This window comes from Quercus suber, unplaced genomic scaffold (genome assembly GCF_002906115.3).
Source record: "Quercus suber isolate HL8 unplaced genomic scaffold, Cork oak 2.0 scaffold_294, whole genome shotgun sequence".
Classification (NCBI taxonomy): Eukaryota; Viridiplantae; Streptophyta; class Magnoliopsida; order Fagales; family Fagaceae; genus Quercus; species Quercus suber.
In genome coordinates, this window is record NW_027069750.1 from 817,455 (window position 1) to 825,056 (window position 7,602).

At 32.7% G+C, this 7,602-nt stretch overlaps 1 pseudogene; it reads right to left on the minus strand.

Moving 5' to 3' along the window:
• Nucleotides 1-3,487: 3,487 nt before the first annotated feature.
• LOC112010603 (uncharacterized acetyltransferase At3g50280-like) lies at nt 3,488-4,929 on the minus strand (annotated as a pseudogene).
• Nucleotides 4,930-7,602: the final 2,673 nt, after the last annotated feature.

Here is a 7,602-nt window from a genome sequence, read left to right on the forward strand (position 1 = left end):
TTTCTATTTTACACCATCCTTTACAAAACACCTATATTAGTTTATCTATTTAAATACTTTTTTTTTATTTATTAAAATAGTATTTTCTCACTTTTTTTTTATTTCCCACCTATCCCACCTAACACTTCTTTTTTCTTGAATACACCCCTTCTTCTTCACACAATCCTTATCTCTATCTCCGCCTCTCTTTCTTCTCCTCCTTTTTTTTTTTTTTGAGAACCTTTTCTTTCCTTTCTTCGTCAACTCATCACAAGCACTCCATCAACACTAATCCACATCACTAATCCCACGTCAGTTTATCTATTATACACACTTTTTTAATTAAAATAGTATTATTCTCACTTTTTTATTATTTCCCCCTATCCCCACTAACACTTCTTTTTTCTCTGAATAACACCCTTCTTCTTCACACCATCCTTATCTCTGTCTCCACCTCCCTTTCTTCTCCTTTTTTTTTTTTTTTTTTGTTTGTTTGTTTTTTTTTTGTTTTTTTTTGTTTTTTGAGAATCTTTTTCTTTCCTCTCCTTCGTCAACTCATCACAAGCACTCCATCAACACCGATCTCCATCAACACTAATCTCCGTCAACCCATCAAAACCGATCTCCATCAACATCGATCCACATCATCGATCCTACATTAGTTTTATCTATTATACACACTTTTTTATTTTATTTTATTAAAATGGTATTTTTCCTCACTTTTTTTTATTTATTTCCCACCTACCCCCACCTAACACTTCTTTTTTCTTTGAATACACCCCCTTCTTCTTCACACCATCCTTATCTCTATCTCCGCCTTTTTTTTTTTTTTTTTTTTTTTTTTGAGATCTTTTTCTTTCCTCTTCTCCGTCAACTCATCACAAGCACTCCATCAACACCGATTCCATCAACACCAAATCCATATCACCGATCCAAATCGCCTCTCCATCCATGATCCATGATCACCGATCCAACGATTTTGTTCTAGTGGGTTGATTTTTTTTTTTTTTTTTGTTGATTTTGTGGTTGATTTTGATTTTTGTAGTTGATTTTTGATTTTGTGTCTGTGGGAGTGTGTGTATCAAAGGAACAAAGAACATGATGAGGGAGGGTTAGTTTTTGCAGATGGAGAAGAAGAGAGAAAAAAGGAGCGAATCTGAAATTATTAAAATATAAATGCACATGCTACGTAACCATGCATATATACACGGTTACTGTAGCAATTGTGCATTTATGCATAATTTTACACCCACTAATGTGGNTTTTTTTCTCAACTCTTTTATAGTTTTTTTTTTTTCAATTTAAATTAAAATGAGAAATTAAAAGTTCTTATTTTTATTTTAATTAAAATGATGATATGACATATTTTAAATGCCAAATAATTTCTTTTAATATTATTATAATGGCCACCTCAGCATTTAGAGGCCAGCAATGTAGTCTGTTTGCCACATGAACATAGGAATTTCCGTAGTAAGATGATGATAAGGACCAAAATAGAAAGTGTTTTTCATTTAGGACTAAAGGCAGTAAAAGAAAAAAAGTAGAGACCAAAATGGAAATGGCCAAAATTATAGTGACCAAAAGTGCATTTACACCTCAAACAATTTTTAAATTGCAAATTGTGGTAGACTAATTTAGAGATGTTCTGTTGGAGGGATGGAAAATTCTTTTTTTTTTTTTTTTTTTTTTTAAGAGGAAAAATGAAATGATAGAAAATGAAATTGGTATAAATTTACAATTATATCCTCATTAAATAAAACAAAAAGTAGCACATTTTTTTAGTAAGAAAATTGTGTATGGACACTTCAATTTTTTTTTAAAGGAGCACAAGTCAAAGGAAGATGAGCGCCAAAAATAATAATAAAATAAAATAATGAGAAGTACTGGAAAAGAAAAACAAAACAAAACAAACAAAGAAGAAAGGAAAAAAATGCAAAACAAAAGGACAGCATTCTTTTTTCTAATAAGCACGAAAAAAGAAAAGCCAAAATTGGCAAAGAAACAACAAACCCATGTGCCCTTACACTTGGGTATTTTTGTCTGCTCCATACAGTGAGAGTTTTCCTCTCAATTGTCTCCCCATTTTGGGGAAAAAAAAACATTTTGGTGGGGCCAGGGAGAAAAATCCTAGGCCCCACCAATTTTTTATCCTTTCTGCCCTCCAACCAAACAACTAGGAAAAATATTTTCTACCCACTTTTCTCTTTTATATTTTCCATCCTCCCTAAAATCTTTCCAACCAAACAGACCCTTAGTATATTTAGCTAACAAGACTTTAGTGGGCGTTGATGAGCAAGTGTTGTGTTGCCACGTGTTCACAAAGAAAATGGACCCTTGACAAATCTATTTAACATTGGTTTACCTTTTTGAGAAATCCTAACTTTCAATAATCCTACCTCTTGATAATTGTACTTATTGATAGGTAATAATACACATTCAAAATCGTGATTTCAAATTACATTGTTCTATGTTTTTGGTAAGTGTGCGTATTAGATGTGTGATGGTGTGTCAAATAAACTATGCTCTATTTTTTATATGCAATACAACATTGTCAAAGTCAAGTAACTCAACTAGCATCTCTTGTTATTTTCAACAAAGAGTTTCAAGATTCAAACCCCTTCCTCCCATTATGCCTGACAAAATTTAAAAAAATATATGCAATGTGATGTCAATTTTTTGAGTTAATGATATATTTATACTTTATATGAACTTTATACCTGATAAGTTTGGGACGATTCTAAATTTTTTGAGTTAATGATATATTTATACTTATGCACTGTCTAAGTGCTATGTCGCGTCTAAATCATTCCTTTAAGTACAAATAAAAGTTTTATTTTACACCAATAGACGTACAATTCAAGGTGAAATTGTGCCTATGTTAAGCCGTATAACATTCAACACTTTTAATCATCTTATTGAATTATTTATAACATTCAAGCAATTCTCTACTTGGTTCTAAAAAGTATGTATTCAGTTTTCATTTTCTCTTTTCTGTATTCAAATTCTAAAATTAAAGATTAAAAAAAAATCATTTTTATATGTAAAGGTGTTTGGTAAGTTATTTTGAATACATAATTGGGATATAAAATTCATCATACATGGTTTGGAATTGTTTTCTATTTTTCTTTTTCTTTTTTAAAAGTTACTTTTTTCACTTATAGACACTCACATTAATCACGAGCCTTTTGTGTTTTCACAATATCTACAAAATTGCCATTGTATTTATTTTTTATGAAAATTAAAGTGTTGAAAATGTGAGAAAATTATTGTGTACTCCCGGAATACTATAAATACGTACTCCCTTCTCTCACATGAATGGTGGTCCCACTAATTAAATTCATAATGAAACCCACCATTTATGTGAGGGAGGGTAGGACGCATTTATAGTACTCCGGGAGTACTTAATAATTTTTCAAAAATTTGTATTTATTTTTTTATTCAAATCCAACTTTTAGGATATTCAGAATCAAAATTCATAACAACATTTATTAGAAGCTTTTGTTTTCCATGTCAAAGATGACAAAGAAGGTTCGTAACAAAATTTAATTATGAGGCTAAAGCCTCCATGAACTCTGCATCGTCTGCCATAGCCTCCAATATCTCAGGGGAAAGACAAGCTTCAAAATCCATGCTTCCTTCTTCAACCCCAGGAAACACGGTTAACTTTCCATCAAACTTATTGCTAACGCCACTTCGCACAGCAATAGGTCTTCCCCAGCCAAAGTCATTACCATACACATTGAATCGCGGCAAGCTTCCTGTCATCAATGCAGTACTTTGCTATTCCGCTGAGTGCCCGTATGTTTGGAGCTTTTACCCAATCCTCTATAAACTTCTTCACCTCTTCTGCTGTTTGAGAAGCAATCTTCTTGTTTATCTGCCAAGCCACCCATCCTAGCCTGTGTTCAAGAAGATTGTCTACGGTAGTTGTTACCTTCCCCAATAAAACCGCATTTCCCAAGTATTCTTCTGGCAATGGTGGTTGTACTCTTTGCCTCATTCCCACAAGTACGCGGTAATGAACCTCTCGATTAGCACTGCAACGCCTATTGCGAACCACAGGTCGCCAAAGATGAACAAGGACAGCTTGAAGAGACGAGATAATACTGGTGCCCATTTCAGCATTAGCTTTTGTTTTGAGTTGTGCAATTTTCTTCTTTGAAAAATGAAAAACTTTTTGAAAAGGTGGGGGAATGGACTTCTCATTAGAGATTTCATTGGGATGGAAAGGTACATGAATGGGGAAATCGATAATACCATCAAAGAAACAGCGTTGGAAAATTGGAGGAGATTGTGATGTGGGACTTCTATTACCTCTAGATATTGCGGACCAAGTGTTAAAGAAATGCCAAAATGAAATGCCATCCACTACACTGTGATTTGCAGTGCAACCGATGAAGATACCATCAGCAAGCTCAGTAACTTGCACAGCCAACAATGGCTTGGAAATGCCTTCGTAGTTCAATACGCTATTCAATAGGAATAAGGAGTTGACAATGTCTGGAACATATATGGGATCAAGGATATCTGCCACAGTGAGATCATCTACCATTGCATGAACAAACTGGGCCCCAAGATTATTGCAGTCAACAAAGAAAGAGCTGGTTTTGTCATCATCGTTTTCTACCATGACAAGGCGACCAGCAAGAGGGTAGAATATATCTAATGTGTGGGATAGAGAGGATTTTAAGTGATCAATTACACTAATACCATTTAGTTCTTTTTCTTGTGAAGGTGTAGGTTTGAAGAAAAGGATACCCTTTTGGATATGAAGCGAATGTGTGTCATCTTTGCTTCAAAATTCAAACTACCATACCCTACCAGTACTAGATGAATGCATATGCAACCAATGATAAGAGAGTGGCTATATAGAAGGAGTTTTATGAGAACCGTTTAGTCTGTTTGAGTTTGATTCTCACTGCAATGAAATGTCAAAATGAACTTAGCCATTGGCTTCTGTGATCCGTCCATGTGAAAACCGAAATCTTGTCTGGCAATATTCCAATCCGCCACACCCCCCTCTAAAATTTTCTAACTTTTTAACTAATTTTTAATTCTTTAACCTTTTTTTTTTTCTTTTTTTAGCCCAAAAAAAAAAACTTTGTTTTCTTTTTTAATTTTCTCTATCCAATGGTTGATATCAAAACAAATCCCTCGTATCTTTTTGTCATTATGTTCCGCAGAATTAGCTGTCTTCCCTTATTTTTTATTTATTTTTATTTTTATTTCTATTTTTTTTGGTTAACAGAAAATAAATAAACAAAAGCACTCCCACACTAGAGGTGAGACCAGCGTTAATAGTTCTATTTACATACATGCCGAGTCCGAATTAACTAAAAACAAAACATCAGTATTTTTTATTTATTTTTAACCCTACTTTTGAATCTTCATTACTTGGATTTAACTAAAATAAAAAATCTCTCTTTTGGCAATTCCCATTAAAATCAACATTTTCCTCCGGTAAGGTGCCAATGACAGAATTGCAACCCATAATCCCAAATTTTCACACTTGTTGACCGATTACAATGCTACCCTAGACGTAGATGATACATAATTTCAAACATATGTTTTAATTTTTAAATAATATTATATGTATTTTCACATATTTTTTTATCTACACGTATTTTTAAAAAAATTAAAAACTATTATTTAAACACACATACTAAACGGACCCGTAATGTTTGAGAAATGCCTACTCACATGTCAAAGGATTTTTATTAGGGGCATGTTTAGATACCGCTTATTTTGCTGAAAACTGAAAATACTGTAGCATATAATTTTAAAATAATTTTCACTCTTATCTTTGACCCAGGTTAGTACAGCGGGATCGCTTAGAGTGAAAACACTGTAGCAAATTATGTCTGGATACCACTTTAGCAAATAGTTTCAACAAAATAATTTCAACTAACTGTAGCCATGGATCCCTCATACTCAAACGCCAAACACAAACTTTCAGCCAAAACATGCAATTCAAACGCACACTAGGCCCAACAAGTGTAGTGCCCCATCTTAGATTACTTATCTCACACCTTTTTCTCCTCCCCAAGTCATGTTTGGTGCCATACAAACAACTTGAGCCACAACATCACTAACCTCCACAATCTCCCTGTAATATTGTTTTTACTTTCACCTTTTCGCACTTTTCATTAAATAATCTCTATCTCACATGCTAGGCACACAAAGACTTGAAAAAAGTACACATATTATTCTATTTGATAAAACAAAAACTAAATTGTTAGTTGTTAGTAATAAATCTCAAATCTACAAGAGATTTCTTGAATTCACGAGTTGATAGATCTGGAATTCACAAGAGAAAACAATAGACAAATGTTGTGTTTTATTATTTGAGAACTGAATTTCCTTTGGAGGCTACAATGCATTTAATTAGTAAAATGAATACCTAGGGTTGCTAGAAAACTTAAGGCAACTAGAAAAACTTAGGATGACTAGAAAAAAAAAAGAGCCCAAATTTGACTAAACAACATTAAAGACACCTAAAAACAAGGAAATAACTACTATAAAACTACTATAACAAAAATCACATAAAAATACCGAAATTAATCAATTATAAAAATTAAATAGTAAATTCTATCCTACATCAGACCTCTCCACTTGAAAGAAAACTCGTCCTCAAGTTAATAGTCGAAATATGAAATCTTCCATTCCAAATAAATAAATACTTTTAATGCTTTGATAACTTCATCCAATTTTGAAATTTAAATCCTTCATAAAATGTAGCATAAAATTTCTTCTCATCCACTTTCAATTTATTTGCAAAATCAATCAACAAAATATTGATAATAAAATTAAAATTTTCCACTCCAAGAAAATCAACATATCGCGTAGTCATCTTAAACAAATCAATAGAAACCTAAGGATTGTGAGTTGTGGACTCATCCTCATATTTGATTTCAATTGAATCTTCTACAATTTTCTCAGTAATTACCATCTCTTGATTTTTGTCATAATCCACAACCAACTTAACCTTCTTTTATTTGACGTCTTCATTTAACAAGTGTTATCTTCAAGCTTCAATTCAACAACTTGTTGCAAGTCTTGATCTTTCAACCACTTCATATTTAACTTTAGAAACTTGTTGCATCTTGTTAACCCTCAAGAGTGAATTGGATGCTTACCTCGACACTTTCTACCAATTTGAATGTCTTCCCACCATTCCTCTACGTTATCATCCAATTTAATAGATGTAAGCGGTATTTTTTTCTTTATTACAAATCTTTCAAAAATTAAAACACTCTTCCAAATCAAGAAGCTAGTCAATAAAATACAACTTACACATATCTCCATCAAAAAATGAATTTTTCTTGTAGTTAGGAGTGTGTCTTTGAATATTTTAATCATTGTTGTTATGATATGATTTCCTAGCAAGAAGAGTACCAATCTCTTGCCAGATTTCAAGCATAGTTTGCTGTCTCTCTTCACAAAATTGGTGGAACTCAGCCTCAGTGAGAACTGTAAGGTTGAATTTATTCAATCATGTGTTGGCTTTATTCCGTGCCAAATTTGCTTGTATTTTAGCAATTAGACACCCAATATTTATGTGAGAATCATGTAAGGGTTGTGTGTGAGAGAGTGTAAAGAAAACTAAAGATGTGTGCAAATTAA